Source organism: Mobula hypostoma, chromosome 11 (assembly GCF_963921235.1).
Source record: "Mobula hypostoma chromosome 11, sMobHyp1.1, whole genome shotgun sequence".
NCBI classification, from domain to species: domain Eukaryota; kingdom Metazoa; phylum Chordata; class Chondrichthyes; order Myliobatiformes; family Myliobatidae; genus Mobula; species Mobula hypostoma.
In genome coordinates, this window is record NC_086107.1 from 20,480,689 (window position 1) to 20,506,850 (window position 26,162).

Here is a 26,162-nt window from a genome sequence, read left to right on the forward strand (position 1 = left end):
CCAAAAAGTCACATCAAATAGAAAAGAAAGGAAACAATGCTAAATATATAACCCACTTGTTCGACCACAACTGTGCCTTGAGCTTACTGTAATGTTATGGTGAAGCTGTTATAGCTGGGGGTGGTGAAGGATATAAACTCCCACTAACTATTAAATGCTCCCAATGGCATGCATCTCAAATACCCCCTGACAGTCAGGTCCAGCTCCTGGCCTTCAGGTGTGGTTTAGTTACTAAGCCTGATGGAACTGTTTCTACTGACAGGAAAAGGGGCAAAGATGGATTACTGGTACCATAAAACCAGTTGCTTTGGGCAGATGGGGCTTATCAGCCGTGATTGGCAGCTCATCCAGGAGAAGGATCTCAAACCTCCATTGCAGCTATACCCAAGCATGGGAAAGCCTTCGGGACTAAACCCTGAGGGAAAATCGGAGCTGGAGTCCCTAAGGTAGTCCTACGTTGAGTTCGACGCTGACTGGAAATTCCTGTGATGCCACTGCCTGCCAAACTGTATTGTGCTGTTTTTTTTGGACTCATCAGCTGCACAGAGCTTGCTGCTTGGGCAACAGCTTGCTCTTGATGTTGTACTGCCCTGGCTTGCATATTGAACATAGACAGCCAGGTCAAAACATCCATGGTTGATCCCCACCTAACAGAAGGCCTCAGCCTCACTGGCAATGCAAACAGTTCAAATAAATTTCAGTAGGTTAATTCCTGGGATGAAGGACTGATTTGTAAAGAAAAGTCTATGTTCTTTAGCATTTGGAAGATATCCTGGAATTAAAACGAAAAAAAGGACAGACACTAGAAGTCTGAAATAATAATGAACAATGCAGGAGGTGGAGGGGCAGTGTGTTATGGGACAGATATTTCTTTTGCCCTCTATACCTTTCTCTTCCTCTTTTTTATAGGCATCCGTTAGTCTTGTGAGACCATGGATTTGCACCTTGAAAGGTTTCCAGGGTGCAGGCCTGGGCAAAGTTGTATGGAAGACTGGCAGTTGCCCATGCTGCAAGTCTCCCCTCTCCACACCACCGATGTTGTCCAAGGGAAGGACAGTAGAGCAGATACAGCTTGGCACCGGTGTCGTCACAGAGCGATGTGCGGTTAAGTGCCTTGCTCACTGCCTCGAACTAGTGACCTTCAGATCACTAGACCAACGCCTTAACCACTTGGCCACGTACCAACACATCTTCCTCTACAATTCAAAAAAAAATGTTATTTTTGCTCATCATTCCAGTTCTGATGATCACACATGGTACCTTATCTGATGAATGTTTCCAGCATTGTCTGCTTTATTTCTTTTGAAGGAGTTAGCAAAATAAGTTGACAAGAGCCATATTTTTCCTTGCTACGGCATTTAGAATTGGACCAGTGTTTCTATTTAAACAGAGATAAGGATGGCGTCTTTTCAAAGGGAAAAAAAAATCTCTATCTCAGAGAACCATGTCTGAATCTTCGAATATATTCAAGGCTGAGATCGTTGTTTTATGGGTCACAAGGTTTGGGGACAGAGAGACAGGGAAGTGAAGCCAGCGCCACGATCATATCAATTTTGATCCTTTTGAATGGCAGAGCAGGCTTTATGAGCCAAAAGCCCAAATGCTGCTCCTAGGTTTCTGACAACTTCTATTTTTTAAGTTTTTAAATAAAGCTTCCATGGCAACAATATTATACCACAGATAATGACAAGAATAAGTAAGTGACATTCTTTGGCAAAATAAAAATTCGCAGTTAAAATTTTTGTAGGATTTATCAGGATGTGTGCGTCCTGTATAACCTGCAAAAGCCATCATTGAGAAATTTAAAAACTATGCTTTGCAGCGTTATTGTGGATTTGAATCTAGTCTTAAAAAAAGAAAAATTCAATTAAATATTTTTATTCTATGAAAAGAAAACCACTTTGTAACATTGAACAGTAACTGCTAACATCATTCTACTTAAAAATAAATAAATTATTAATTGATGTATCTCCTTTTAAAGCTGGACGGTTTCCAGTAGAAATTTAAATGAAAAGAGAGATGGTTTAACCCTACTCTTGTAACTGCAGCCCTATATCCTCGGGTCCTATAAAATGCATTCCTTCTCCCTCGGTGATGCCGTGAGCTCTTACGAAAGCCAGGCACACATGATAAATTCATCAGCTTCATTCTTGTTATATTTAGGTTCTACCAAAGTGCAGAATGAAGATTCAGCAGTCTTATCCTGTCAATATTGCTTTGGGAAAAAAAGAGAGAAAGCCAGAGTAACATTAATGCAACTCATCCCTCATTTCCCATCTGGACCTTGCCATCAAAATTAAGCTCCAGTTCACAACACGCCACAAGGGACATGTACCAAAATTCTATAGGAACTGTCTGCAGAATATTTAACCAGCATATGACTGAAAACTGCCGAGCTTGATAGTTGTGTACCCTCCAAGGAGCCTTGTGGTTTATTTGCAGGCTGTGTAATGCACTCTCCATTCGTGTCTGGCAGATTTTCCAGTGCCTGGCATGAGAATTGCCTGTACCACATTTGCAGCCAGGAGTCACAGTGTGACATTTATTTTTCATTATGTATGCAGTAATCACAATTCATTGCTTCATGCAGATTTTCTTTCATGTCAAATACTTTGTTCATTGATGAAAAAATCTCTCCCTCATGATTAAAAAACATAGCTGAAGTACAATTTTCTTTTTTTTTTAAGCAATGATTCTCTGTGGACTTTGTGCAATCAGTTTTGTATCTTTCCAATAGTGCACAAAACAATTTTTATCCTCCTTCTGTAGCTGGTTCTGACTGCAGTGCAATGCTGAGGATTAGTTGCAAATATTATTCCGGATCTTTCTTACCTGGAGTTGCTGAAGCAGGAAATGGTGGGCGAAGTCTATGCTCATAGTCGCTCATCTTGAGCTGACTATTATTTCTGAGGGTTCTGCATTCCCAAGTTCCAGCCAATTGAGTGTTCCCCATTTCCGTTATGCTATCTTTTACAGCTGTGCATTTGATTGTCTGGGGGCTATCACTCAGCAATTCCCTCCCTAAACCTCACTGAAGATAATATGGAACCATCAGTATCAAAGGAATTGTCCTTCCAGTTTAAAAGCCTACCTCTCCATCCTCTTTTAGATTAGATTATGAGGACATGCAGTCCTCTTTTATTGTCATTTACTAATGCATGCATTAAGAAATGATACAATGTTCCTCCAGAATGATATCAAAGAAACACAAGACAGACCAAGACTGAAAAACTGACAAAAACCACATAATTATAACATATAGTTACAATAGTGCAAAGCAATACCATAATTTGATAAAGAACAGACCATGGGCACGGTAAAAAAAAAGTCTCAAAGTTGCTTGAAAGTCCCATCCTCTCACGCAGACGGCAGAAGGAAGAAAAACTCTCCCTGCCATGAACCTCCAGCGCCGCAAACTTGCCGATGCAGCACCCTGGAAGCACCCGACCACAGCCGACTCTTGAGTCTGTCCGAAAACTTTGAGCCTCCGACCAGCCCTCCAACACCAAGCACCGAGCACCATCTCTGCTGAGCGTTTCGACCCTGGCCCCGGGCCGCCAAGCAATAGGCAAAGCCCAGGATTTGGGGCCTTCCCCTCCGGAGATTCTCGATCGCACAGTAGCAGCGGTAGTGAAGCGGGCATTTCAGAAGTTTCTCCAGATGTTCCTCCGTGCTTCTCATGTCTGTCTCCATCAAATCAGGATTGTGCATGGTCCCCTGCTTACCAAATACAGGTATCATTCCGGAGCGGCTGCGTGCGCTGCGTCTCGCCACCATCTTCTCCTCTTCCTCCATAAAGACACTTCATAAAGCCGAGCACTTTGACTAGCTTATTGGCCTTCGATTTCAATATTTCTTTGTGTAGCATAGTAATAAATATACAAATTACACTGGTGTGACATACCTTGAGATTAACTATATACAACAAGCCCTCCATGTACTTTATGTTGTATTTACAGAAATTAATACAGCTCTCATTTCAAGGTGAAAGGATATGTCCTTTGATGCTGATGTTTCCAGATTACTTACAGCAAGTCATTCTTCAAATGTTTGGTCAGGAACGCATAATTGTTTCTTAGTCTTCTGTTTATCTATATCTCCAAGAAATGCCACTATCGAAATTGAGCACTGCACTGTCAGGTGTCAATATCCAACAAGGCCAGATAAAAAAAAAATTAACCAAAAAGTATTGTTCCCCTGGCCTGCCGAACCAAGGGGGCATTCAGGTGAATGGAGAGTAGGTACTGACCGTGAGGCATAGGCGATGACCATGAGGCACAGGCTGGGGTCAGTATAATCTGTCCCCATTGAGGAGGGAATGTTAGGGTAAGACTGCAGATCAGAAAGAAGTTTCAGCTACTGTGATTGGACCAGGCTGAATTTAGAAAGTCACGTGCATATGATCAAATGGAGCAGCAACATGCAAGAGCTGAACAGAATTCCTTGTTAAGTACATACATGCCTCCTGAGACATTTCACTGCCAACTGGGGACACAGAGAGGATGGGTGTTTTTGGCTTTGGAGTGAACATTTGGATGCTGACCCCAGATAAAGGTGCATCATTTTCAGGGGCTTGGATATATAGTTTCAGCCAAATTTTAACTGAGACCCTGAATAATTAAATCGTTTAAATAAAATGTTTTCTATTTCTTTTACATTAAAATAGAATTTAGTTCAATGTTCAGAATAGGTTTATTATCAAAGTACATATGTCACCATTTTCTTGTAGGGATTCACAGTAAAAACAACAGAATTTGAAATGGGTCAGTCTCCTCACTTTTGATCCCTCTATGAGAATTGGTTTGTGTTCCCTCATCTTACCCTTCCTGAAGCCCACAATCAGTTCTTTTGCCTTGCTGACATTGAGTGCCAGGTTGTTGCTGTGACACCACTCAACTAGCTGGTATATCTCACTCTTGTATGCCCTCTCAGCTCCATCTGAGATTCAAGCAAGAATGGGTGTATAATCAGCTAATTTATAGATGTCATTTCAGCTATACCCAGCCACACAGTCATGGCTACAGACAGAGTAGAGCAGAGGGCTAAGCACACACCACTGAGGTGCACCAGTGTTGATCGTCAGCAAGAAGGAGATTTTATTATCAATCCACACAGATTTTGGTCTTCCAGTTAAGACGTTGAGGATCCATTTGCAGAGGGAGGTACAGAGGCCCAGGTTCTGTAGCTTATCGATCAGGATTGTAGGAAAGATGGTGTTAAATGCTGAGCTATAGTCAATGAACAGCATCCTTACATAGGTTTTTGTATTGTCCAGGTGACCTAAGGCTGTGCGAGATTGTGTCTGCTGTAGACCATTGTGGCATTAGGCATATGGCAGTGGGTCCAGGTCCCTACTGAGGCAGGAGTTCATTCTAGCCATGACCAACCTCTCAAAGCATTTCATCACTGTAGATGTGAGTGCTACTGGGCAATGGTCATTAAGGCAGCTCACACTACTCTTCTTAGGCACTGGTATAATTGTTGCCTTTCTGAAGCAGGTGGGAACTTCCAGCCATAGCAGTCAGAGGTTGAAAATGTCTTTGAATACTCCTACCAGTCTTCAGAGCCTTACCTGATATTTCATCAGAGCCTGGCACCTTGCGAGGGTTCACCCTCCTTCAAGGGTGCAGCAGGGATCTTCAAAGCTGCCATTATATTCTCCCTTTCAAAGCACACATAGAAGGCTTTGAGCTCATCTGATAGTGAAGCATCACTGCCATTCATGCTATTGGGTTTCGTTTTGTGGGAAGTAATGTCTTGTAAACCCTGCCAGAGTTGCTATGCATTCGATGTTGTCCCCAACCTCACTCTGAATTTTCTCCAGCTCTTGAAATAGCCCTCCATAAGTCATACCTGGATTTCTCGTACAGACCTGGGTCACCAGACTTAAATTCCACAGATCTAGTCCTCAGCAGATGACAAACTTCCTGGTTCATCCACGGCTTTTGGTTTGGGAATATACAACAAGTTTCTGCAGGCACACACCCATCCACACAGTTTTTGAAGAAGTCGGTAACAACCATGGTATACTCATTCCGATCCGAAGATGAATCCCTGAATACAGTCCAGTTCACCAATACACTTGGTCCTCATTACTGGTGCTGCAGACGTCGGTCTCTGCATATACTCAGGGAGTAGAAGTACAGCCAAGTGATCAGACTTTCCGAAGTGTGGATGTGGAATAGCATGGCAGGCATTCTTGATGGTGGTATTAATAGTGGTTCAGTGTGTTGTTTCCTCTGGTACTACAAGTGATTTGCTGATTGTAATTATTTAGTGACTTTTTCAGGTTGGCCTGGGTAAAATTACCCAAAATAACGGTGAAGGCATCAGGGTGTGCTGTTTCCTACATGTTGATCCCATTGCACAGATTATCTAGAACCTGTTTGGCCTTGTCCTGAAGTGCACTAAGTGGGCTTTGAAGCTTTGGACACTACCTCACTTTTTTAATATACACTATTTCTGTTTTTGCACATTTTTTAAGAATCTATTCAATATACATAATTGATTTACTTGTTTATTTATTATTATGTTTATTTTATTATTATTATTATTTTCTCTCCGTGCTAGATTATGTATTGCATTGAACTGCTGTTGCTAAGTTAAAAAATTTCACGTCACATGCTGGTGATAACAAACCTGATTCTGATTCTGCAATGTAAACTGCTACCAAAATGATCACAGAAATTTCCCGCAGCAGATAAAATGGGCGGTACTTAATTGGGAGACTTCCTGGTCTAGTGAGCAGAATTGGGACAACACTGGTACATTTGTGCACCAAGAGGAGTTGATCATGAGGCATATACCTCCACCTCTGCTTTTGAGAGATTTGACAGTCCTCTCCTGATGGTGTATAGTGAACCTGTCAATCTGAATCACTGCATCCGGTATGGAAGAGGTTAACCAAGATTCCATGAAACAAAGGATGCAAGCAATCTTAATATTTCTCTGATATAGCACTCGAGCTCTTAGATCTTCAACTCTATTTATGAGAGACAGTATGTTTGCCAGTAAGATAGTCAGTATTGGGAGTCAAAAAGGCCGTTTTCTTAAATGCAGTTGTATCCCTGACCAGCAGCCATGTTTTCTACGAGGAGTCCAGAGAGGATTACAGCCAGAATCGGCTTTCTTCCCAATAGTTTTAAGCAGTGATATATTATTCAATTGCATTGAGACATCTTTATTAATTATACAGACCTACGAAGCAGTTATGATTCTCAGCTGTAGCAGGATCGAACGGGAATATTTAATCAGATCCGTTGAGCTGTGCTGCATGAAATTGCCTTCAAGGTGCCCCAGAAGTTGTTATTTGTGATTTTATATATTTTTTCTAATTTTCGCTTTTCTTTGTTGGTACATTTGATTACTTTTACATGCATTTAATTCCTATAAGAGAATTTTGATAAAAAGTATAGTTTATTTTTTAAGCTTTCCTTTTATTTACCACTATTTTCTTTTTCTTGCTTTTTTTAGCCAATGGGTTGCAATTTCTTCAATGTGACACCTTCATCAATTGAAAATGAAAATATGGGAGATAAAACATTTCATGATCACAACACATGTTTATTATTGCACCATACATTATACAATAGGCTAAGAATAGTGTGCAGTTTTTAAGGGTTTTTTTGTTTTCAATTCCCCAAACACTAACAATTTTTCTCAGTGTGAAAGACCCAGACAAAAAAACATCTCTAAGGATGTTTTATTTTGTTATACAATCACTAAGAAGGGATGCTGAAAAATGAGATTCCAGTCTCACCCAGCCATTGTTTTTCACCGCTCCAAAACAAATAAAATTCTTCTCCCACAATACATTGAATTGTAAGTGTTGGTTGATAGTGAGAATTTAAATTTGCTTTCTTTCCTAAAATTCCCAATATAGTGTAGGACAAAGCCCAGGCTTATTAAACACTTCTTACTGCATACCATTGGTCTGCAGGTGTTCCTTATATTAAGCACTTTGAAAACTAGGTGATTTTTATTGTTCAGTACTTGGCAGTGAATCAAGATTTAAAGGCCATTGGCCATACTGAAACTCGAATCCTCTAGGTACTGGTTGTTAGAGATGAGCAGCTGCACCTTTTTATGAGCTGCTGTTTCAACCAATTACTCTAAAGTTCACTGACATGATGTATGCATTGCTAGAGATTAATGGAAAGGACAAAGAACTGGAAGTGATGAGAATTAAAGTAGCGTGCCAAAGCACTCTAATCTTGCTCCGTATCCGTATCAGGCAAAGTGTTTGTTAGGAAATAGCACTATTCCAATTTATTATTTTGATATTCACTGGAAATTTGCAATTATTCTACAAATGTTGTATAATTATGTATAGAGGGCCATAGTTTGATGGAGCACTGCAACAAAGAAACAAACTCTTCAGCCTTTCTATTCCACACTGAATTTTTATTCTGCCTTGTCCCATCGACAGCACTTGGATCATGGCCCTCCAATCCAGCTATTTAGCCAAACTTCTCTTAAACGTTGAAATCAAATCCATATCCACCATTTCCACCAGCAGCATGTTCATCTCCTTGAACAACCTCTGAGTGAAGATGTTCCCCTTAAACACTTCACCTTTGACACTTGGCCCATGTCCTCCTGTTCTAGTGTCACCCAACCTCAATGGAAAAAGCCTACTTGGATTTACCCCATCTATATCCCTCATAAAATTTCTAGAATGCCCAGCAGATGGCTTTTTCAGAGCAGCTTGTGGTTGAGCACACTAGAGGATCAGCTTTTCTGGATTGGGTGTTGTGCAATGATCAGGAATTGATTAGAGAGCTTAAGGTAAAAGAAACCTTAGGGGAAAGTGACCATAATATGATAGAATTCAACATGAATTTTGAGAAGGAAAAGCTAGAGAAAGATGTATCAGTATTACAGTGGAGTAAATGGAATTACTGAGGCATGAGAGAGGAATTGGCCAGAAATGATTTGAAAAGAATACTGGCAGAGATGATGCCTGGAATTTCTGGAAGCAATTCAGAAAGCACAGGATATATACATCCCAATGATGAAGAAGTACTCTAAAGGTAAGATCACCCAACTGTGGCTAACAAGAGGAAGTAAGAGTAGACATTGGGCTGCTTGAATATGATACTGGAGAAGAAGTGATGGGGAACAGGGAAATGGCAGAGGAGGTAAGTAAATACTTTGTGTCAGTTTGCACAGTGGAAGATACCACTAACATGCCAGAAATTTAAAGTTCAAAGTAAGTTTATTATCAAAATATGCATACTTTATATCACCATACACTCCCTTCAGATACATTATGTTGCAGGACTTCACAGTAGGGCAAAGAAATGCAAACAAGTCAATAATAAAACTATACACAAAGACTGACAAGCAACCAATGTGCAAAAGAAGACTGTGCAAATAATATATAAATAGATAGAAGGACAAATAAATAAATGCATACTTACGTTCTGAGAACTTGAGCTGTAGAGTGCTTGAAAGTGAGCCCACAGGTTGTGAAATCAGTTCGTATTTGTGCTGAGTAAAGTTACTCATGCTGATTTAGGAGCCTGATGGTTGAAGGGTAATAACTGTTTCTGAACCTGGTGGTGTAGGACCTAAGTCTCCTGTACCTCCTTCCTGATGGCAGCAGCAGGAAGAGAGCAATTCAGGAGTGTCAGGGAGCAGAAATGAAGTAATGGTTATTACTAAGCAGGAGGAGCTGAGGTAGTTGAAAGGCTTGAAGCTGGATAAATCACCTGGACCAGATGGACCAACACCCAAGAGTTCTGAAAGAAGTAGCTGAAGAGACTTTGGAGACAGTTGTAGTAATCTGTCAGAGATCTTGTCAGGGAGGGTTCCAGAGGATTGGAGAATCGCAGAAGTGACACCAACATTCAAGGAGGGAGAGAGGCAAAATACAGCAAGTTCTAGGCATATTAGCCTGACCTTGGTAGTTGGCAAGATTTTCAAATTCATTACTAAGGATGAAATTATGGAGTATTTGGTGGTGTAAGATAAAGCAGATTGAAATTGTCTGGTATTGTTAAGGGGAAATATTGCAAATATAACAATTCTATTGAAATTCTTTGAGGAGCTAACAAACAAGAGATTTGGTGGATGTTGCTTACTTGCATTTTTAGATGGCCTTTGCCAAGGTGCTGCATGTGAGGCTGCTAAACAAGACAGTAGACCTTGGTATAAAAGGCGAGGATGGAAGGCTGGCTGACTGCCTGAAGTTAGAAAGTGGGGATAAAGGTGCGACTAAGTACAGCTCTAATATCATGTCCAAGTTTGCTGAAGACACCACTGTTATGGGCCACATTGAAGGTGGTGATGAATCAGCATACAGGAGGGAGATTGAATATTTGGCTGAGTGGCATCATAATGGCAACCTTTCACTCAATGCCAGCAAGACCAAAGAACTGATAGTAGACTTCAGGAGAGGGAGAACCAGAGGTCCATGAGCCACTATTCATCGGAGGATCAGAGGTGGAGACAGTCAGTAACTTTAAATTCCTGGTTGTCACTATCTCAGAGGACTGGTCCTGGACCCATCATATTAATGTAATTGCAAAGAAAGCACAATAGCACCTATAATTCCTTAGGAGTCTGCGGAAATTCAGCATGTCATCAGAATCCTTGACAAACTTCTATAGATGGTGTAGTGAAAAGTGTATTGACTGGCTACATTATGGCCTGGTATTGGAACATCAATGTCTTTGAGTGGAATATCCTACAGAAGGTCATGAATTTGGCCTAGTACATCACAAGTAAAGCTCTCCCAACCATTTGACACATCCACATGAAATGTTGCAGTAGAAAAGCAGCATCCATCATCAAAGATCCTCACCACCCAGGCCATGCTCTTTTCTTGCTGCTGCCATTAGGTTGAAGGTACAAGTACAGTTATTACTGTTCTCAACCATCAGGCTCTTAAACAAAAGGCGAGAACTGCACTCATTCTATTTCTGGTGTTCCCACAACCAATGATCTCACTTTGAGAACTCTTTTTCATGTTATTTCATGCTCTTGTTATTTATTGCTACTTACTTTTATTTGCATTTGCACAGTTTGTTGTTCATTGATCCTGTTTACAGTTACTGTTCTATAGATTTGCTGAGTATGCCCACAGGAAAAAGAATCTCATTTTCCTGTGTGGTGACATGTTTGTACTCTGATAATAAGTTTCACTTTGAACTTCTCATGATGGCTACCAGTGACTAGTGGAGTTCTGCAGGGGCAGTGTTGGGACCACAACTTTTTGCTTTATACGTGAATGATCTGGATGATAGAACTGATCACAATGTAGCCAGGTTTTTAGAAGGTACCAAGATAGCTGGAGGAACAGGTAGTGTCATCGAGGCAGGAAATCTGCAGAAGGGCCTGAATAGGTTGAAAGAGTGGGCAAAGAAGCAGTAGATGGAATATGGCATAGGGAAGTGTGGGTAATGCTCTTTGGTAGAGGGAATAAATACATGGACTATTTTACAAATCTGGAGAAAATTCAGAAAGTAGAAATGCAAACAGATATCATCATCATCATCATCAGGTGCCATGCCCAGTTTGAGCTTTGACTGCCATGGCCCACACACTCCTGTTTCGGGTCAAGTGGATAAATTCACTGGTATTCATTTCTAGTTCTCTGGCTGCTGTCTCCATCATCATTTGTCTTTGTCTTCCTCTTGCTTTCTTCCCTTCAATCTTTCCCATAATTACCGTGCAGTCTAACTCCTCTTTCCTAATCACATGTCCAATGAAGTTACATTGCCTTTTCATGATCTCATACATTATTTCTCTTTTTGTGTTTGCTCTGTTCATGATGTCCTCGTTAGATATTTGTTTCGTCCATGATATTCTTTGCATCCTCCTCAAAAACCACATCTCTGCTGCTACAATTCGTTTCCTCGTGTTACTAGATATTGTCCAACATTCTGAGCCATATAACATAACTAGATAAACGTAACATTTCAGTACTCTGAGGCAGGTTGTCATACCTAGTTTAGTCTTGGTCAGTATACTCTTCATTCTCGCAAAGGTGTCTTTTGCCATCCCTATTTTTCTTTTGACGTCAATATCGCACCTGCCATCTGATGTCACCCAGCTTCCTAAGTAGCAAAAGTTCTGTACTTGTTTTATGTCTTCCCCGTTTATTCTCAGCCTGCAGATAGGATTCTCCTTCTTTTGGATATCATCATACATTCTGTCTTTTTGCAATTGATAGATAGACCCATTTTTGCACTTTCTTCAACAATTATATCAATTATGTTCTGTAGTTCTTCCTCTGTACTTGCAATTAACACAGTGTCATCTTCATATCTGAAATTATTGATGTTTTCACCGCCAGCTTTGATTCCTGAGATGTCTCTTATTTTTTGTAATATTGTTTCACTGTACACATTAAATAAATCAGGGGAGAAAACAAACCCTTGTCTAATGCCTCTCTTGATTTTCGTAAACTGACTCACTTCTCCATCTATTCTTACAGCGGCAGTTTGTTCCCAGTACAGATTACCGATTAGGTGGAGGTCTTTTGAATCTAGATCTAGTTTTCCGCAATATTTCAAATAACTTATTGTGCTTCACTTTATCAAATGCTTTTGTGTAGTTGATAAAACAAACAATCAAATCCTTTTGTACTTGAATAGCTCATTCCGATAGTATCCTTAAGATCAATATTGTATTTCTTGTACCTTTGTCTTTCGCAAAACCACATTGTTCTGTGCCTATTTCAGCTTGTATCTTACTTTTAGCTCTTGTCATCAAAATTCTTAGAAGTATCTTGGTGATATGATTCATTAAAATTATGGTCCTATGTAATTCACATTCTATTGTTCCAGGTTTCGTAGGGAGAGTGATAAATACTGATTTTTTTCATCTCTTCTGGTATTATTCTAGTCTCATAAATGTCATTGATTAAATCAGTAGGTTTTTCAATTCCATAATCTTCAAGGGTGATAGTTTGTTCTATTACTAATTCATCAGGACCTGCTGCCTTTCCTTTCTTCATCTTATTTATTGCACTTTGAACTTCAGATTTTAAAGAGATGTAGGAGTCCTTATTCAATATTTCCTCAAGGTTAACTTGTAGATAGTGTTGGTAGTAAGGAAGGCAAATGCAATGTTGACATTCATTTTGGGAGCACTAGAAAATAAAAGGAAGGACATATTTCTGAGGTTTATGAGGCATTGATCTGACTGTGTTTGGAATATTGTAAGCAATTTGAGCCCTGATATCTGAAGTATGATATATTGGCTATGGAGAGGGTCCAGATGCTTACAAGAATGATCCCAGGAACGCACGGTTTAACATATGAGGAGTGTTGGATGACTCTGGGCCTTCTAGATCTGTACTCAATAGAGTTCAGAAGGATAAGAAAGGATCTCATTGAAATTTAGCAGTAAGTGGAAGTTTGAATAGAGGTTGAAGAGGTTGTTTCCAATAGTGGGAGAATGTAGGATCAGGGGGCACAGGCTTAGAATAAAAGGACATCCTGTAAAAACTGTGTTGAGGATGCATTTTTTTAGCCAGGGGTTGCTGAATCTGTGGAAGTCTTTGCTACAGATGGCTGAAGAGGCCAAGTCATTTGTGTACTTAAGCCTGAATTGATAGGTTCTTGATTGATGAGGGGTTTAAGGGTTACAGGGAGAAGGCAGAAGAATGTGAATGAAAACAAATCAGCTATGATTGTATGGTGGAACAGACTCAATGGGCTGATTTTTTCTCCTGTATCTTAAGGACTTGTGCATGAATTTTGGTCTGCAGAATGTTGAAAATAATAGGACAATTTCTGGTCAGTTAACAAAGGCTTGATTTACTAATTAGGTAGAAGAATCTAGAATACCAATTTAAAACAATAACATTGACATTCTTCCAGTATCCTGTCAAATATTTAGCATCCAACCAAGATAAAACAGATTTCTGTAGAATCGTGACTAAACTTCAAAATGTGCCATAGAGCTTCCTGCATCTTCAAAGGAGCAAAAACAATCCAAGTGTTTCTTTTTAATTGAATGATATACATGAGTGGGGTGTAAAAAATAACCTACAGAAAATATAATCTACTCAATAAAACCATTATGAATATTTCAAAGTTTGAAGTAAATTTATTATCAAAGTACAAATATTTCACCATTTCCAACCCTGAGATTTATTTTCTTGCGGGCATGCTCAATAAATTCAATAATAGAATCAATGAAAACTACACCAACTGGGTGTACAACCAGTGTGGAAAAGATAATAAACTGCAAATACAAAAAGAAATAAATAAGTATAAATATATAAGCACTAAATATTGAGAACCGGAGATGAAGAGTCCTTGAAAGTGAGTCCAGAGACTGTGGGAATATTTCAATGATGGGGTAAGTGAAATTGAGTGAAGTTATCCCCTTTGGTTCAAGAGCCTGATGATTGAGGGATCATAACTGTTCCGGAATCTGGTGGTGTGGGTCTTGAGAATGTTTATCTTAAAAGTTTATTTTATTTATTTTAAGGTAGACAAATCAAAAGTTAATAATGATATTTAGGCAACACACATCAAAGTTGCTGGTGAACGCAGCAGGCCAGGCAGCATCTCTAGGAAGAGGTACAGTCGACGTTTCAGGCCGAGACCCTTCGCCAGGACTTTTGTACCTCTTCATAGAGATGCTGCCTGGTCTGCTGCGTTCACCAGCAACTTTGATGTGTGTTGCTTGAATTTCCAGCATCTGCAGAATTCCTCGTGTTTGAATGATATTTAGGCTTAGGTTTAGCCTTTGTACAACAAAGACAGTGCCTGCCTGTACAACTACCAAATGCACCATCATCAGATGTTCTGAGTTTATGATCCTGCAGCTCAAGTAATCAATTGAGTGCTCCACAGGTCATGTGTGAGATCTACTGCAGATTGTTCTCATAACATGACCTCTATAGTTGGGTAAGGTTTTCAATTACTTCTCATGGTTTACTGTTATAGAAAGACTTACTATATGGATGATTCTTAATACTCCCAGGGTAAATATGGTTGGAAAACAACATGCTGCCCTTTCTGTGCTGACAACCCAAAATCAAATGTGTTCAAAAGCATCCTCTGAGCTTTAATAGATGTCCCGGCAAACAAAATATTGGCTTTATCTCAGCTCATTGCCTTGGAATTAGCTCTTTGACGCCACTTTCCTCATGTAGGATTCATTAGAGATTAACTTGCAGGTTGAGTAGCTGGTAAGGAAAGTAAATCCAATGTTCAAAGTTCAAGTAAACTTATTATCAAAGTACATGTATGTCACCGTATAAGACCATGAGATTCATTTTCTTGCAGATGTACCAAGTAAACCCAGAGAATAATAAACATAGCAGAGTCAATGAAAGACCACACCAGCTTGGACATTCAATAAGTATGCAAAAGACAATAAAGAAATGACAATAATAAATAAATAAGCAACATATATTGAGAACATGAGGTGAATAGTCCTCGAAAGTGCACTCGTAGGCTGTGGTGACATTTCAATGATGGGGCAAGTGAAGTTGAGTGAAGTTATCCCATTTAGTTGAAGAGATTGGTGGGTTGAGGTGTTTCTGAACCTGCTGGTGTGAGTCCTGAGGCTCCTGTACCTTTTTCCTGATGGCGGCAGTGAGAAGAGAACATGTCCTGGGTGGTGGGTTCTTTAACAGTGGATGCTGCTTTTCTGCGACATTATTTCATGTAGAAGTGCTCAGTGGTGGGGGGGACTTTACCCATGATAGACTGGACTATAACCAGTACTTTTTGTAGGATTTTCTTTTCAAAGGCATTGGTGTTTTTAGAAGTTTATCAAAGTTTTAGATGTCATGCTGAATCTTTGCAAACTCCTAAGGAAGTAGATGCATAGCCGTGATTTCTTCATAATTGAATATGTGTTGTGGGCCCAGGATAGGTCTACCGAAATCATAACACCAAGGATTTTAAGGTTGCTGACCCTTTCTACTTTTAATCCTTCTTTGAGGATTTGCTCATGGGCTTCTGGTTTCCTTCTGCTGAAGTCAATAATCAGCTCCTTGGTCTTGCTGACACTGAGTAAATGATTGTTGTGCCAGATTTTCAATCTACCTCCTATTTCGATTCATCACCAAATTTGATTTGGCCAGTGACAGTGGTGTTGTCAGCAATCTTGAATATGGCATTGGAGCTATGCTTAGCCACACAGTCATAAGTGTAAAACAAGCAGAGCAGAGGGTTCTCTAAGTACATAACCTTGTGGTGCACCTATGCTGATGGAGACTGTGGAGGAGATGTTGTTGCCATTCTAAACTGACTGGAGTCTCCAAGTGAAGAAATTGAGGATCCAATTGCACAAAGACGTATTGAGACCAAGGTCTTAGAGCTTATTGATTAGTTTTAAGGGGATGATGGTATTGAATGCTAAGCTGTTGTCGATGAAGAGCATTCTGAGGTATGCATCTTTGTCGTCCAGATGTTCTAGGGTTAAGTGAAGTGCCAATGAGATGGCATCTTCTGTGGACCTGGTGCTTTAATAGGCAAATTGGAACAGTTGCTTCTGAGGAATGAGTTAATATGTTTCATCAGCAACCCCTCAAAACACTTCATATCTGTGGATGTAAGTGCTACTCGATGGTAGTCAGTGAGGCAGATCACCACATTCTTCTTAGGAACTGGTATAATTGAAGTCTGCTTGAAGCAGGTGGGTACCTCAGACTGTTGAAGCAAGAGTTAAAGATCTCAGTTAACACTCCAGCCAGTTGATCGGGTCTTTAGTAGTTAGCCAGGTGCACCATCTGGTCCAGATGCTTTTCGTGGACACACGTGTCTGAAGTCTCCCTGCACTTTGGCCTCAGAGACTGAAATCACAGGATCATCGAGGGATGTGGGAGTCTGTGATAGTTCCTCCAGTTTTAGACAGTCGAAGTGAGTGTAGAAGACATTGAACTCATCTGGAAGCGAAACACTGTGTCTATGTCGCTTGGTTTAACTTTTTAAGAGGTGATAGTATTTTAGCCCTGCCCCACCTGTTGAACATACTTTATTAATTCAAGTTTAATCTGGAGTTGCCACTTGGCCCATGAGATGGTTTTCCGGAGATCGTACCTGGACCTTTCATAACTTTCTTGGTCACTAGACTTGAATGCCTCTGGTCTGGCCCTCAGCGAATTGTGAACCTCATGGTTCATCCAAAGCTTCAGATTAGGGAAGACTCTAAATGATTTTATGGGGACACACTTGTCAAAAATAGTTTTAATAAAATCTGTGACAACTTTAATGTATTCACTCAGATCCACAGACCACAAACCATTGGCAACTATGTTAACCTCTGAGGACAGAAACCAAATAGCTGAAGTTGCACTCCAGCTAAGACATAATTAAATGAATGAACAAACTTCATTGCTTAGTAAGTTCAATGGCTTATCCTATTTCTATTTTTATTTGTGGAGATACCAATAGATTGCCTTTGTTGCCTCCTTTGGATGTGGAAACTAAACCAGCTATTCTTTTCGGAATATATTGGAGCAGCAACCTGCATGGTACAGGCTCAATAGATACATTTAGACAAAAGTAAATTAAAATTGTCAAAAGATATGACTCTTCCAGAAGACAGAAGGAAAAGCAGAAAAATGAAGTGCTCCTTTGTGAAATGTATCATAACTGGAAGATAATTTTAACAACTTGTGTTTATTAATATGATGAAGAAATATGATTTGAATTTGCATTTTCACAGGCTTTCTGTACTCATTAATTCAACAACATTGCAATACCAATGGACTAACTGTGATTAAATTTCAATTTTATCAAGATCTGAAGCTACTTGATTTATCTATACAGAATACACCTCACTCTCCCCACTGTTCTATCTCCCTGCCTGATGAATCTATTTTTACTGAACAAGATCCAGGTTAGTCCTTGACTGGTTCATATTTTGTCTGGTTTTCCAAACAATTTATTGGTTTTCCAAGCAACTTTCAGAGATATTGAACAACAAACAATATTCTGGAGGAACTCTGGGACAAGCAGCATTTGTGGGGGGTGGGTGAGGGAGTGGGGAAGGAACTGTGAACATTTTGGGAAAACCAACGCATCGACATTTCCTTTCCTCCACAGATCCTGCTCAATCTACTTTATTTGTTGCTCAACGTTCCATCTTCTGGAGTATCTTTTGTCTGTCTCAGGCCCTTTAGCCTTAGATGCGGCTGTGTACATTATTTTTACTGATTTCTCTTTAAGTTTGATTGCATATGCAATATGACTTGAACTGGGCCAGTCATTTTACTAGTTCCTGTGGCAGCATCTGAATTATTGTCTACAATAAAGAACATCTGCTATTCATTTTATTCTGCAAGCTGCATACATGTCCTATATATTCAAAAACTTTAGGGTTCAGTCATCAAGTCTTTGAATACTAAAACTTTTTAAAAATATTTTTGAAAGCTAAGGATATATTTTTTTCAATTGGTAGATATGTCATTAGACCAGTGCTTCCCAACCTCTTTTAGCCCAACGCCCCCTCCCCAAAGCACTTCCATACATACCAAAGCACCCCCAAAGCACCTTCATACTTGCCAGCACCTCTTTTAGACACAGTATACTTTACTGCCCCCCCCATAGTGTAAAAACATGTCTACTATATGCTAACATGAGAAAAATGATACTGCTTTAAATTTTTATCTGTCAGATAAACATACAATATTTGTGCGCTGTACAGCAGCTTCATTGTAAATGTGATCCTTGGGATGGATAGTTTTTAGCAAGAATTGAAATATTTGGTTCAAGTTGTGACAGCAAAAGCCTTAAGACCCCTTGTGTAACAATGTCCAAGCAGTGTCTGATATTTGTGAGTATGTGGTTCCTGCACCGAAGCCTCTTTCAATAAGGTCTGAGGATGTAAATGCAGTGAGCAGTTTGACTCTTTTCCAAAGACCAAGAAAATTTGTATGACAGTCTAGTCACATACCACAAAAGCCGACATTTTTGAAAGCATTTTTGCTTCTTCATCATTCTGAATTTTGATAATTTCTCCTTGCAAGCTCTCTTCCTGTTCTTCCACCTTGCAAAGAAATGGGTTAATTGCCTAGTGTGGAATTTCCAGATCATTCAAATCACTAGAACAGACACTAGAATACTACGGTACAGTACAGTCCCTTCAGCCCTCGATGTTGTGCCGACCTATATATTTTCCTTAAAAAAAAAGTACTAAACCCACACTACCCCATAACCCTCTATTTTTCTTTCATCCATGTGCATGTCCAAGAGGCTCTTAAATACCCCTATGCTTTAGCCTCCACCAACATCCTTGGCAAGTCATTCCAGGCACCCACAGCCCTCTGTGTATTTAAAAAAAACCTTACCCCTGATGTCTCCCCTAAACTTCCCTCCCTTAGCGTTGTACATATACCCTCTTGTGTTTGCTATTCATGCCCTGGGAAACAGGTACTGGCTATCCACCTTATCTATGCCTCTCATAATCTTGTAGACTATCAAGTCCCTATCAAATCTCTATCAAGCCCCTCTCATCCTTCTACACTCCAAAGAGAAAAGTCCCAGCTCTGATAACCTTGCCTCATAAGACTTGTTTTCCAATCCAGGCAACATCCTGGTAAATCTCCTCTCTCCTTGAATTTCCTTGAATTGATTCTGAAGATTCTTCTTCAGTGATTGCAGGTGTAAGTAGTACTCTTGCATATCACCGTCTATGAATGAGATGACCATAATTTCCATGCAGGGAAACCGTGAGAATATTCATCTCCCAATGTTTTGTTTATGTATTTTCTGATTAAAGTGGACACTGCACTTTTTGTCTGGATTAAAATGAATTTCTCACCCTGCAGTTTCATATTTAGAATGTTCATTTTGTCATACTTATTGGCTAGGTATGCCACCATCTCCATGCAGAATTTCAATCACGTTTCCCAAATTCTTGTAGATTTTGAGCAAAAATTCAACCATAGTCTCAAAAAGATCAAAGAAACTTTTAAAGAAGCAGCCTTTTGACAGCTAATGCACATCAGTGTGATGAAGCAAGCATTCAAACTCTTTATCATTATCTCGGCTTAACTGGTGAAATATTCTGCTAGATTCAGCTGGATGAGCTTTAATTTTATTGATAGCAGATATTATAAGCTTCATGCTTGAAAAAAGCCACTGACTGAGGTTTTTGGCTGCGAGATGTTGACAATGAATTGCACAATGGATTGCAAACAGATTTGGAATTTCTTTTATCATAAACGTGACTAAACCAGCATGGCGGACTGTCATACATGATGCTCCATCTGTTGCACAAGAAATCATGTTCCTAATCAGAGTACTTTTATACTCAATGTACATTTTGAGCTCATTGTAGATTGATTCTCCATTGATATGTGTTTTTAACTTTTTACAAAAAAAATCTCTTCATAAACTTTTCCATTTTTGATAAGCTGTACATACACCATTAGAAATGCCTTGTTGTCTCACACAGTTAACTTTGTATGCCAAATTCTATGTTTTGTAGCTTTGTGCATAGTTGATACTCAGTGTCTTCCCTCATTTCGTCAATACGACGAGCTACAGAGTTATTATTCAGGGGAATTGATTTTAAAATACTGGTATCCATTTTGAAAGCAGTGGTGGGCACTTCTGATACAGCAGGCATTATTAATCTTTCACTAATTGCATGAGATTTTCCACACTTTGTTATCATTTTGGAAATGTTATAAGAAGCAATGAAACTACGATCAAGGTCATTTTTAGCTTTCTTGGCAAATGACTGGCATGTGCTATGCTTTAAAAATGCTTCTTTCATCTTCTGGAACTAAGTAATACAAAAATTAGCCTTTTCAGGATGCCTTTAACGGAAGCGTTCCTGCAATCTTGATGGTTTCATGGCTTCATTAGACAATACAGTCCACTATCAAGGGCCTAAATGACTACAGGCCTGTTGCCTTGACATCTGTGGTCATGAGGTCCTTTGAGAGACTGGTGTTGGCTCAGCTGAAGGACATCACAGGCCCCCTGCTGGACCCCCAGCAGTTTGCTTATCAGGCAAATAGGTCAGTGGATGATGCCGTCAACATGGGACTGCATTACATACTACAACACCTCGACAACCCAGGAACTTCTGCGAGGGTCCTGTTTGTTGACTTCAGCTCGGCGTTCAACACCATCGTCCCAGAAATCCTCCACTCCAAACTCACCCAGCTCACTGTCTCCCCCGCCATCTGTCAGTGGATCACAAGCTTCCTGACTGACAGGATGCAGCAAGTGAGGCTGGGGAGCATCATTTCTAGCACCCGGACAATCAGTACTGGTGCCCCCCAGGGATGTGTGCTCTCCCCACTGCTCTTCTCCCTTTACACTAATGACTCCACCTCACAGGATCCATCTGTTAAACTCCTGAAGTTTGCAGAAGACACAACTGTCATTGGCCTTATCCGAGACGGTGATGAGTCTGCGTACAGACGGGTGGTGGAACGGCTGGCCCTCTGGTGTGGTCAGAACAATCTGGAGCTAGATACGCTCAAGACTGTGGAGATGACAGTGGACTTCAGGAGGAGCCCCCCCCCAATACTCCCCCCACTCACTATACTCAACAGTATTGTGTCTGCTGTGGAGACCTTCTGGTTTCTGGGTGTCACAATCTCCCAGGACCTGAAGTGGACACCCAACGCGGACACTCTTATCAAAAAGGCTCAGCAGAGGTTGTATTTCCTACGTCAACTCAGGAAGTACAACCTGCCTCAGGAGATGCTGCTTCAATTCTATTCAGGGATAATCCAGTCTGTTCTCTGTTCGTCCATCACTGTCTGGTTTGGATCAGCTACCAAACAAGACAAGAATAGACTCCAAAGAATCGTCAGGGCTGCGGAAAGGATTATTGGTGTGAAGCTGCCCTCGATCCAGGACTTATATGCATCTACAGTCAGGAAGCAAGCAAGCAGCATCATTGTAGACCTATCACACCCTGGACATTACCTGTTCCAACTCCTTCCTTCTGGTAGGGGCTTTAGATCACTGTATGCCAGGACAAATAGGTACAAGAACAGTTTCTTTCTGTATGCCAACAGTCTTATGAACACTTGAACCTTAGTCTATTATAAACCAAGTCCACCTGTACATACACAGGTATACCTCATTGTATATAGTTCACGATTATTTGCACTATTGTTTTGTTTGCTTTTTGATTCTGTACAGCGAGAGCTCAGGGAAACCGGCATCAAATTCTCTGTATGTGTCCACATACTTGGCGATAATAAAGGATTCTGATTCTGATACAGTATTACAAATAAGATGCAGGGGGCATCGTTGATCTGACGTTAAAAAACAACCATACTCCAGGTATGTAGCATTTTATTGACACACGTTCCATAGTTTCTGTTTCTTAGCAGGATTAGAATTCCAGGCTTCACCACCTTCAGACTCATAGAGAATGCATTTATCCACCATTTATCCACCATAGAGTACGTATTTATCCACCATTAATGGGGCTAAATTAAAATAAAAAGAATCACATTTGGGTATGCCTATTGGATGTTGAGGACAACAGTGAGTTCACATGGTCAGTCAGGTCTCATGCCTCTATTTAGAGTACTGTACCACTTACCACTGCCCTCCAAGAATCTTAAATGCCCCCCTCCCCCCGACTACTTCTATTTCCCTTAATGCCCCCTTAGGACATGTAACCACCCCCATTGGAATCACTGCACTAGACTATGAGACAGGCCATAAGACGTAGGAGTGGAATTAGGCCATTCAGCCCATCGAGTCTACTCTGACATTCCATCATGGCTGATCTATTATCCTCTCAATCTCATTCTCCAGCCTTCTCCCTATAAGCTTTGACATCCTTACTAATCAAGAAATTAACCTCTACTTTAAATATACCCAATGATTTGGTCTCCAAAATCATCTGTTGCAATGAATTCCACAGCTTTACCACTCTCTAGCTAAAGAAATTCTTCCTCATCTCTGTTCTAGGGGACATCTTTGTAGTCTGGGGCTATGCCCTCTACTTTTAGACTCTTCCACCATTTGGAACATCCTCTCCATGTACATACACTCTGTCGAAACCTTTCTATATTCAATAGATTTCAATGAAATCCCCCCTCATTCTTCTAAACACCAGCGAGCGTGGGTCCAGAGCTATCAAATGCCTTTCAAGTGTTAACCTTTTCATTCTTGTGAACCTCCTCTGGACCCTCTCCAGTGCCAACACATCTCTTCTTAGATAAGGGGCTCACAGCTGCTCACAATATACCAGATGTGGTCTGACCAATACATCCTTGCTTCCTTGCCAGTCCTCTCAGAATTACTACTATCTTAGCACTTACCTTCCTTACTGCAGACTCAACCTGCAAGTTAACCATTAATTAGGGTTAGCAGTAAACTACATTTACTGCTAACAGTTATTCAGGAAAGTGATTTCTGAATCTATATCCTATATTATTATTTAGTTTGGCAGAGGGACAGGACATAGTACATAGAACAGTATAGTATTACAAAGGGCCTTTCAGACCACAAGACTGAAAACCTAAAATGCTCAGGGTGGTTAAAGTGCAGACAATATATTATAGTCGTTAATGCAGTGAACATGCTTAGTATGCTAAGTATGATGTTTGAATTTTGTACACTTCCATTACATTTAGCTATTTTAGCTGGCATGGATATGTATTAGGATCTAAAATTATAAGCTTAAGAAATGCGTACTTCTACTAAAATCAAATTTTCATGGGCCACACGTTCTTTCAGTGCACCATGTTTTGAAAGTTAAACGATGTACGTACAAGCTTACTACATGACTTGGTTCAATGTCTTGAAGTCTTTCCCATTTAGGTCTTGCAGTAGTTTAGCTAAAGCTTTGCATGTCTGCACTAAAATTCCATTGACATTACTCTCAATAATGTTCATTAAAAGCCTGCAATTCAACAATCATAGAATGAATACTCTGAGTTATTTGTTTTATTATTTTAATACATTTACCCTTCAAACTTGACACTTTTAACCAGTTTTGTTTATTTTTCTCCGGCTATGTTGATTCCAGACATAATTTGAAGTAGAATCAATTATTTTGACTTGCTTTTCCTTTCTGTGACAAGATGATCCACAGACAATTCCTTGATCATATTGGGTTAAGGAGGCGCGTGACTGTTTTCGGTGTTCACACAGTCCTCAGGGTGCTGTGCCGAAATGGTTTTCTAATCACAGCAGGTTCCTGCAGAAGGCCCACACAACGTCTCCAAGGAAGTGTGAATAATGAATAATAGTATCATTCTTCAACCACTGACAACAACTTATAAGCTTCTACAGCTATAAATTTTACAGCAGTATTTTGCAGAATTATTTACATAAATAAGAGTCGAATGGATATCCACATACAGTCCTTGAAGAAACAGTGCTGTTAACATTACTGATTCACCTCAACACCTCTGTTCATTCTATGACTAATATCTTCTCTGTCTAACTTCATCCTACCAGCTTGTATGAATCATTCATTTCATTTTCACTCGGTGCTGCCAATGGCACTTCTCGTCTGCACTACCAATGCCTTGCTTTCAGAGAGCCTCAGCTGTGCTGAGGAACTAAATGTGCTTCCGAGACTGATTATGCATAGAGTGCAGTACAATATGAATTTGCGTAACACCCTCCCATACACACTTGGGATACAGGCTAAGAGAAACACGAAAGCTGCCAATACCCGTGCTTTGCCAGACTGGTGACGGGCCATGCTGGATGACTGCCTCAATCAATATCCAGTTGCTCGGGAGCAAGAAGCACATGTCCGTTCAGGGTGGTTAAGCAGGTGAAAACATTTTGTTTCAGTTTAATGTGACACTGCTCTGCTAAATTAATGGCTAAGATGACAGGGGTTGGGCTGTTTTATATGTGATGCCTCAGGGACAGGTGATCTATTACTGATGCTTTCGACACATCTGAACAAAGCATGCACATAATACTTTTACCTTTTATGCCTATTATATCTTGTCATCTTAAACTAGCACTATATAATGTATGGTATTTTAAAATCACTTTTCTGCACATTGTGCCAATGGGTAAACCATTTTCCCTCTTGTTTACAGTACGCAAGATGTAACACATTCTTTTGTATCATCGCTTTTTAGTACCTTTATATATTTTGAGTCTATGAAAACACATCCATATTCTTCTCACAATTGTATAGGTAACAGGAATTATGATGAGATCTGCCAAAAATATTTTTAAAAGTTACGATTTTTGAGCTGCTGCCATTGTTAAAAAAAAGCAGTGTGATGTGTATTTTCTTCAGTAAACAGGGAAATTTTCACTTGGCTAACAATTCTGTGCATGAGACTCTAGTGTGACGTTTCTCAGTTGCAAACAGCTGATAAGATACTACTACTGTCAGCTCTTTTGAGAAATCCGTGTATGCGCATAAGACCGTACGATAGGAGCAGAATTAGTTCTGCTCGGTACATCGATTCTGCTCCACCATTCCTTCAAGGCTGATTTATTATCCCTCTCAACACCATTCTCTTGTCTTCTCACCCTAACCTTTGTTACCCTGACTAATCAAAAACCTATCAACCTCTGCCTTCAACTGTACTCAGTGACTTGGCCTTCACAGCCATCCATGGCAATGAATTCCACAGATTCTCCACCCTCCGGCTAAAGAAATCCCTTCTCATCTCTGTTCTGCATGGCCATCTCTCTATTCTAAGACTGTGTCCTCTGCTCCTAGACTCGTACATGACAGGAAACATCTTCTCCATATCCACTCTTTCTAGGGCTTTCAACAATCAATAGTTTTCAATGAGATCCACCCTCCACCCACCGCATTCTCCTAAATTTCAGTGAGTACTGGCACAGAGCCATTAAACACTCCTCATACATTAACCCTCTCATTCCCAGAATCATTCTTGTGAACCTCCTCTGGACCATCTCCCATGTCGGTACATCTTTTCTTCAATAAGAAGCCTAAAACTGTTCACAATATACCAAGTGCAGTCTGACCAATGCCTTTTACAAGTATCAGAATCACATCCTAGCTCTTATATTCTAGCCCCCTTGAAATGAATGCTAACAAGCATTTGACTTATTTGCCACTGACACAGCCTGCAACTCAACCTTCAGGGAATCCTGCTCAAAGACTCCTGAGCCCCTTTGCACCTCTGATTTTTGAATTTTTTTCCCCTTTAGAAAATAGTCTATGCCTGCCACCAAAGTACATGACCATACACTTCCCTATATGATATCTCATCATCAATTCTTTGCCCATTCTCCAAGTCTGTCCAA